Source organism: Oryctolagus cuniculus, chromosome 10 (genome assembly GCF_051225735.1).
Source record: "Oryctolagus cuniculus isolate XC-2025 breed Fujian yellow rabbit chromosome 10, ASM5122573v1, whole genome shotgun sequence".
In the NCBI taxonomy this organism is placed as follows: Eukaryota; Metazoa; Chordata; class Mammalia; order Lagomorpha; family Leporidae; genus Oryctolagus; species Oryctolagus cuniculus.
The window spans coordinates 64,618,944-64,628,253 of record NC_142876.1 but is presented as its reverse complement, the minus strand read 5'-3'; the positions used below and the strand labels follow the sequence as shown (position 1 = coordinate 64,628,253).

Here is a 9,310-nt window from a genome sequence, read left to right as displayed (position 1 = left end):
CAATGCCCCATCCCATTTCTCCTTGAGTGAATGGCAAGTCTGTCATGGTGGAGCACACCAACAACCAAGGAGTGGTTCTTGGTTCTTTCCCTCATAATTGTACATAGGGTCCATCAGACTTTTGTGTCTGTTTTGCCATCAGAATTTACTCAACATCTGGGGCTGGCATTGTGGCAATCAGGTGAAGCGCTGGTTTGAGTCCTGGCTGCTCCACTTCCGATCCAGCTACTTGCTAATGAGCCTGGGAAAGCAGTGGAAGATGGCCCAGGTACTTAGGCCCCTGAGCCCACATTGGAGACCCAGAAGAAACTCCTGGCTCTTGGCTACAGCCTGGCCCAGTCCTGGCCATTGCGGCCACCTGGGGAGTGAACTAGCAGATGGAAGATCTCTCTCTCTCTATCCCTCCCCCTCCCTCTGTAACTCTGAAATAAATCAAGAAAAATCTTTTTTAAAAAATTCACTCCAAATCAGAATACTTCTCACCATTCCCCTGCCACCGCTTTAATGAGCCCTCAGCCCGTCATTCATATTGCTCCCCAGTCTCGTTTCAATGCATGAGCACCTGTCCACACCTGTTTCCTACCAGCAGTTCTCACACGCCTGCGCTCAGAGCACTGATTCCCTTAGAAGGGATGGCGTTCCTCCAAAAAGCCCTTGCTGGGGGGGAGGGGGCGAGGGATGTTACACCTGTGATTATCACCGTGTTACAAATGAAAACGGAAGTTTAAAACCAATTTACACATTTGAAAATAATACTAATAAACAGATTGCGTGCCAACACTAATTTTATGAAAAATAACTACTTCCAAGACAAACAAGAAATAGTGAATTTTGAAAAAGACATTTTGCAAGTCTCTTTCACATCTGGCTCAGTCGAATACAGGTTCTTCCATGTGTTCCTGCTTTCCGCCTGTTGCAGAGAACCCCCCTGTTATAGCGGTGAGAGAACGAGGATGAAAAGGGAAAGCTGGGCCGGCGCTGTGGCTCACTAAGCTAATCCTCCACCTGTGGCACCGGCACACCGGGTTCTAGTCCCTGTTGGGGCGCCAGATTCTGTCCCGGTTGCCCCTCTTCCAGGCCAGCTCTCTGCTGTGGCCAGGGAGTGCAGTGGAGGATGGCCCAGGTGCTTGGGCCCTGCACCCCATGGGAGACCAGGAGAAGTACCTGGCTCCTGCCATCGGATCAACACAGTGCACTGGTCGCAGCGTGCCGGCCGCGGCGGCCATTGGAGGGTGAACCAACGGCAAAGGAAGACCTTTCTCTCTGTCTCTCTCTCTCTCACTGTCCACTCTGCCTGTCAAAAAAAAAAAAGAAAAAAGAAAAGGGAAAGCTGTCTCTCACATTGCTGCGAAAGTTGTGTTGACCTCACAGGGGCCCAGAAAAGCTCTCAGAGCCCCCCAGGAGTCCCCAGATCACACACTGGAAAATGCTGGTCACACCTCTGCTCAAGCCCCACAGTGCCTGCCAGACACAGAGTGAACAAAAGGCCAACTCCTGACGGTGGACTTCAAAGACCCACGTGGTTTGTCTCCTTGGCCTCTGTGCCCTCGCTCACTCTCTCCCTGCCACACGGGTCTCCTCCCTGCTCCTCAAACACCCCAGGCAAGTTCCTGCCCCAGGACCCTTGTACATGCTGTCTTGTAAGACTGGAACGCTCTCCCTGCTGGTGTCTTCGCGGCTCACTCTCTCACCTCATTGAGGACTTGGCTCACATGTTACCTTTTCAGGGAGGTCTTACCTGGCTGCCTCGAAAGCTGCAACACCATCCCCCTTCCCACTGCACCCTCGATATTCCCTGTCTCTCCCCTCCCCCATTCGATTTTTGGCCTTACTATTTATCTCCACCTAACTTACCACTTATATTGCATTTTATTGGCTGGCTTCTCCTTCACCCCCAACACATCCCCACTAAAATGTGTGCACTAGACCAGTACCTGGTGTGTAATGGGCACTTGATGAGCTCTGAAGCATGAATGCAATGAGTGAGTAGATGAACGAATGACCCTGTGCAATGGCGTTGCAATGTCTGGGTTCCAGCTAAGGAAATGCAAACGTAGTGAGGATGAGACTCCAAGTCACAGAGCTGGTGGACGCTAAAGCTGAGTCCTGACTCAGGCTGTGTTTCCTTCAGCGACCCAACCAAAAATGCCTGCACAGGTACTCGCTCCTTTGCACCATCGACTTCAGGCCAACTTAGCGAGCATGGCATTTTCAGACTCTGAATGTGCACGTCTCCCTTGAATGCCCAGGGAATCATGGAATCCAATGCCCTTGTCCTCCATGCAAGGACAGTGGCCTAGAAATGTGACTGACTGCCATTAACTGTACTTTGAAAATTTATATTTACTAAATAAAAAATAAAAAAAAAAAAAAAAGAAGTTCAGCCGGCGCCGCGGCTCACTAGGCTAATCCTCCGCCTTGCGGCGTCGGCACACCGGGTTCTAGTCCCGGTCGGGGCGCCGGATTCTGTCCCGGTTGCCCCTCTTCTAGGCCAGCTCTCTGCTGTGGCCAGGGAGTGCAGTGGAGGATGGCCCAAGTGCTTGGGCCCTGCACCCCGTGGGAGACCAGGAGAAGCACCTGGCTCCTGCCATCGGATCAGCGTGGTGCACCGGCCGGCAGCACGCAGGCCGCGGCAGCCATTGGAGGGTGAACCAACGGCAAAGGAAGACCTTTCTCTTTGTCTCTCTCTCTCTCACTGTCCACTCTGCCTGTCAAAAAATAAAAAAAATAAAAATAAAATAAAAAGAAGTTAAAAAAATGTTACTGACTTGTCAGGAATCACGGGTTCCTGAGCAAAAACGAGAACCTGCGTGGGGTGCTGAGTCCAGTGCTCCATCAGGGCAATGCAAGTGGCCCCAGGTGACTCCATAACAATGGTAGTGCTGTGATTTGACTGTGTCCCCAAAGCTTAGGTGTTGAAACTTAATTTCCACATTTCTTAAGTTAATAGCTTTTGGCCCTTTTGAAAAGGGCCTTCTTTCTGCATCATAACATGATGGAAGGCAACCACAATGAGATGGATCAAATGTGCAAAAGAGAGCTTGCTTTTATAATACAGGCACTCCCCCTAGGAACCCAATAACCCATGAATCCATGAATGGATTAATCCATTCATTAGGGCAGTGATAGCTCAAGTAAGTGGGTCTCTACCACCCACATGGATGACCTGAATTGAATTCCAGCTCCCAGTTTCATCATGAGTATTTGGGGAGTAAACCAGTACGGAACTCTCTTTCTCTTTGTCTCAAATATTAAGATAAATGTATAGATAGATTATGATGACAGATATAGATCGATAGATAGATAGATAGATAGATAGACTGATGATGCAAATTTAAGAAAAGCCTTGGACCCACACACATAACTTTTTGGCAGAACAGAGGTGGTCTCCCACCCCAGAGTGGGGAGGAGGTTTTAGTGCCAAATATAGCACTAGGTTAAGCTAATAGGAAATCTAAGAAGTTCCTTGCTATTCTGCTCTGAGTCCCTAAACAGAGAGAACTGAGTTCATTACCTCTTTGGAAAGCTCTGATCAAAGAAGTTCTCCTTTGAAGAGAGAAAGGCAGCCATGAACAGAACAGCGGGGAAAATCCCGAGTATGGTCCACAGCTGGGTGACAGCTCTTCAAAGTAACCGGCAAACAGGTGCATGCAGCACCTTCAGGGGTGGAGGAGCAGGGGTTGCCCTGGTGCTTTTCCTCCAAGGAGAGGTCAGAGCATAAACAAGTGCATTAGAATGCCATGTGCGCTCGCAGGGGTTGTAATTGTAGACAGAATTGTAGCAGCAGATTCATGTTGTCCAGCTAAATGGAAAATCTGTAATTCAGCCCATGAAGTAGGCAGCTGGGTTTGTTGTTTTCAATAACATAAATCTAAGGTTAGAAATCTTACCTTGGATGTGCTTCAGTGCGAGGCTCCCGAGCGTATCCTTTGGCCATCAAGTGCGAAGATAAGCTAATATGTCAATGCAATACTAATGGGACTCTATGGATTCCATTACTCAAGTGTCTCCAATCAATTAGGGGTTTTAACTTAGTCATACCAACATAAATATCCTTTAATGGCAATTAAGGCCACTGTTCATCATCATGATGGCTTTATCATGGTATGTGGGGGGTTTTCCTGCTGAAATTATAACAGGGAGGAAGATAAGACATCCTGGGCTGGGTGGAAGATTTGCTGGGCCCTTGACCCCCTCTGGTGTCAGGGAATAGGGATCAGTCTTATGCTGAGGTCGCTTTGTTTTCAAGCGCTCACTGAGCTGGGGGCAGGGGCAGGCATTCAGTGGGACATTTTTCAGCAACCTATTTCGAGTAAAGAACTCTTCCAGGCCCTGGACTTTGTTACACTGAATACATAAATAAATTGAAAGCACTTCATGTTCTGGTAGGGTTTTCAAAGTCAATAGCATAGGTATGTGTTTAAATGCCAAAGAAATGCTGATCAGTGTTAAAAAGGATAACCTCTGATTTGGGATGGAATTGAATTGATGACAAAAAACAATCCCAGAATCATGGTCCCATTGTTCCTCCTCTCACAACCGTCCCCATCTCCCCCGCAGAAAGATCTGCAATGGCCCTGCAGTGGCATGATACTGCTAAACCGATCATCACAATCAGTAAATACAATCTGAAGAATAAAATGGGTTCAGGCACCTCGAATTGCATTAGACGACAAAATCATCTTTAAAAATGTCGTATGTACCTCCGTAAGACATGGTTCTTGACCTCTTTGGGATATGTTCTGTGCAATTTCAGGGGATTCTTTGAATGTTTGACGTGCTTGTGAGGACCTGAGGTTAAAGTAAGCATAAGCAAGTTCATACACCCACCCTTCCATCCATCTTCCCACCCATCCACCCACCTGTTCACCTGAAAAGTTCATTTTTATCCATCATATCAAGAGAAATTACCCTGAGTCAAAGAACAATTGACAAAAACAACAGACAATATGCATGTATCTAAATATTTATTAATACTCATTCAGAAAATACAATTTGTTTGTCATGTATAAATATTCATCTCAACACTTTCCAAGCATTTGTATTGTATTCCCAATCAAAAATGAGTTCCAGGTATTCTTAAGATTATATATATATAATATATAATTATTATATAAATATATTATACTATATGTTATGTATTTATTATATATTATATGTGATATATAATATATTATATATCATATAGCATGCAACATATTATTATATACAATATATCAAATATATTATGTGTTATATAATCATATATATTATATACAATGATATATGTTATGATAAATAATGATATATACTATATGTGCAACATATCTTATATAATATTTTCTCATATGTCATATAATATGCAACATATTACATATATAATACATAGCATGTGCAGTATCGCCTATACACTACATAGTATTGTATCACATATATAATATCACATATATAATTTATAATATCATATATAACATATGGTGCATGATATATCATGTATTATAGCATATATTATGAAATGTATCATATATAATGATATATTACATATAATGGTATGCATTATAATGACATTCAATATACTGTATAAATTATATATAATATAGTATGCTGTATGACATAATTATATACTGTATGTGTAATATGTAGCATTGTATACTGTGTGCTATATAATATTGTATGACATAATGTGCAATGTATTATATATAGCATATAGCATAACATATGTAATATGTAGTATATCATAAATATATAATATATTGCATATATAACATATAATTACATGTTATATGTCATAAATTGTATGTCACATACAATATTTAATGTGTAATAAGTGATATACTACATGCTTAATACTTCATATGAAATATGATATAATGTGACTTGCAGTATATGCAATATGCTATATATAATATGTAATACATTTTATATACTATGCTGTATATTATATATGATATATATTTATATACCATACATAGTATATTATATATTATAGATAATATAATGTGATAAAATATATAATACATAATTATTATATAGCATATAATATATGGTATAGGATATAATATAGTATAGATTTTATAATAATATACATCATATTATTTATGATATATTAAGTATCATATAACATAATGTTACATATTATATAAATATTATATATCATATATTGTATTATATGATTATGATAGTATATAATATATATTATATGTGATACATATTTTATTGCATACTATGTATTATATAATTATTATGTAATTGTTATTTTTATAAATATATAGTATAATAAATATATATGAAATCATTATAATTATCGTAATCTTGGGGATAATATAACAATATAGATTATATGTATATACATACAAAGAATCTTCAAAAATTAGTGGAAAATGCATACTAAGAAAAAACTATGCATATATTTCAAGATTTTTTGCAGCAAAATAAAGGTATCTGTTTATGTATTTTAAAGTGTTTTTTTTAATTTATTTATTTTTTTGAAAGGCAGAGTTACAGGTGAGGCCATTCACCTCATCCATGTGGATGGCCGATAAAACCCAAGGTCCCACCCACATGTGCAGTCTACATGCCTCTAGGAACTGTTGCTTCTTCATAAGTCGCTGTCAAATCACAGAGCAAGCTTTAGCACCAGAACTCCCATGTTGCATTCGCTGGTCATCTGCCAAGAAAACCAAGCATATGCATTCAGAAGGAAACAGCCACTGAACCCCAGCCCTACAATTCCTCTATCCATTCACTTCCTTTGTCACCATTATCAGAACTGCCATCAACACTGCCCCCTCCTGCCACCATGTTTCCACAATGGACAGCAGCAGCTCTATATTATTGTATCAATCAAAAAAAAATGACAAACAGAGACTGTCAGTGACTTGCGATAAGGCAAAGCAGTGCGAGAGAGCTCTGTTATCTCCCAGGGAGATAAGGATAGTGTCATTCGTTTAATTTTCCCTTACCCAGCACTGCGCCTGGCACCTGATAGCATTTCTACTAATGTTGAATGAAGGCAGCACACAGACATGGGGAGATCTCCTGGATACAAATAATTTTTTAGGGCAGAAGTGAAAAATTACTTTGGGGACATCTAGAGACAGTGATAGAGCTTAGGATCCTACACCGAAGATAAGGAGGAATGGTAAGTTTTTGAAGTAATGTGGGTAGAAATGAAAAGTGCCTTTGAGACAGGCATTGTTATAATGGTAATATTATAACTTACCTCCTTTGAGTATTAAGCATGCCCACAGCGCTATGCTAAGTGCTTCATCTTGATGATCTCAACTGATCTTCATCGAAAGCTTGCTAATTGGACACTTTCACTTTCGTTATGTTAGAGACTGGGAAACAAGGCACAAGAGGATGAGTAACTTGGACTCTAATAAAGGGCAGAGGACTTGTCTGCACTTGCTCCCAATCGCCACCCAATGCATTCCTGCTGGGCTGGATGAAGTCCAAGAGCACCTGTTGAGGAAAACCCAAGGAAAGAGACGGGGAGGCAGGGGCTCCTAGCTCACCAGTGACATGGACATCGAGCATGATGGGAAGGGCACAGTGAGAAACTACAAACGAGAAGTAATTTCCTTTTCTGCCTGACTCTTTGCTTATGTGGTCTTTGCACAAATCCTTTTGGATGCTCGACACATTGCCAGCAAGTCAGGAAGGCATCAAGACACAGCAAATTCCTCTCCATGCAGTGTGCATGCAAAGTAAACCTGCAAATCCAGCCCTTGCATTTGCCTAGAAGACCGTAGCCCCAGGACTGCAAGCCGTGTTGCTCCTGTAAGGCGCTTTGAATACAAAACTATCTGACTGTATCTAATTATGCTTTATCCAATTTGACCTTAGCGATGCTCAGTGGTAGAAACATTTGCGGATGTTAAATGACATAGCAAATAGTCTGTTTAGAGAGCAAGGAAATCATTCCTTCTCTCGGGAGATTTTATTCCCTCTCAGTTTTTCTAAAGTGGATCAACATGGAATTTTCCAGATGCTGATGGATTGTTCCGGAGCCACCGTTGCACACCAGTTTAAACACCAGTGGTGACGTTTTGTTCTTTGAGAAAAAACCATCTTAACATTTTTTGTTTTCTTCTCACAGGTTCTTGGGAGGTCTGGAACCAACTTCTTTTTGTTTTACAGCTTTGGTTTATGTGTCCAAAGTGTGACACCTGTGTGACCATTGAGCTCTATCTTAAGACTTTGGGGGAAAGTGTTTATCTTCTACCTAAATACCAAGATCAGGGCCAGCCTTTCTCAAATCTGCGACTGTGGAAACTGAGGTGGCCCAAAGCAGCAGCAGCAGAGAAAGGCTTTGCAGGAACTTACCCAGGACCCAGCTTATCTGCCCCTTGGAGTCATCTGAGATCCTACACCTGCCAGCGACTTCTTTCCACATCCGTCCCCACGCACTGCTCCCCATGAGCCTCTGTTCCTTTCATTCGCCGCAGTGTTCCAGGGCGGTGTCATTTTCCTGCAGAGCGGATGCAATTTGATGGGACAGAGGAAGTGCTGGGCATTGTCCCCGGAGAGAGAGACCGTCCCAGTTACTGTATTTAGAGCAGGGGCTCTGGACAGACCGTGCTTCGCCCCAGCTCTGACCTGCGTCAGTGTGGGACCTCGCGCAAGTCAATTGGCTTCTCTGAGCCTGCGCCTCTTCGTATTCTCTCCCTGCATTAGTCAGGCTCAGGCACTCCAGGGGCAGGTGGCATTGAGGACACATGGCTCTGGGGCCTGAATGTCCCTTCTGTCCCCTTCTCACGTTGCCTCATTCCCTCCGAGTTTGTCTTGCACACTGTCCGGGCCAGGGCCACAGAGAGCTCTGGACCCAAGAAGCAGAATGGAAGTAGGTCTGCCAGCCCAGTGGGAGCATCCCCAGAGGGGAGCCCCAAGTGCTTGCCCAGACCAGGCACTGGAGTCGTAGGGCATCATATCTGAGCCCTGCTCCACCACGGGGTCCACTGGAGGAAGGTGTGCTGAGTCAACATAGAAAATCCTATGTCCCAGGCAGGATGCAGGGCAGCTGGACACCCAGGTGTGGTCTTTGGTGCAGAGGAGCCACTCAGGGTGGCTGATGGTTTAGGTTCAGGCCCATGTGTGGCTGCTGGTGAGCAGTGGGAAGCCAGGGACCATGATGCATAGGGTGGGGAAGAGGGCTGAGAGGGCATGGTATAGAGAGGGTCATGGGCAGCTAAGGAATGTTCATTGGGGCCTCCAGGGACTGAACTGCAGTGGGAGGTATGGTCGACACACTCACATTTTCACATGATCATACACTTCTGTCCATGGTCACACAACCACGCTTGGGTATGTTCTTAGAACATACAATCAT

The 9,310-nt window shown here is 43.3% G+C and overlaps 1 long non-coding RNA gene across 1 annotated transcript; it reads right to left on the bottom strand.

Moving 5' to 3' along the window:
* Nucleotides 1-4,949: 4,949 nt before the first annotated feature.
* Nucleotides 4,950-8,439, bottom strand: LOC149123797 (uncharacterized). The gene is made up of 3 exons (XR_016214153.1): nucleotides 8,308-8,439; nucleotides 7,202-7,319; nucleotides 4,950-6,646 (listed from the first exon to the last, which is right to left on the bottom strand). It is a non-coding gene; the product is annotated as an uncharacterized LOC149123797 (long non-coding RNA).
* Between the last annotated feature and the right edge of the window lie 871 nt (nucleotides 8,440-9,310).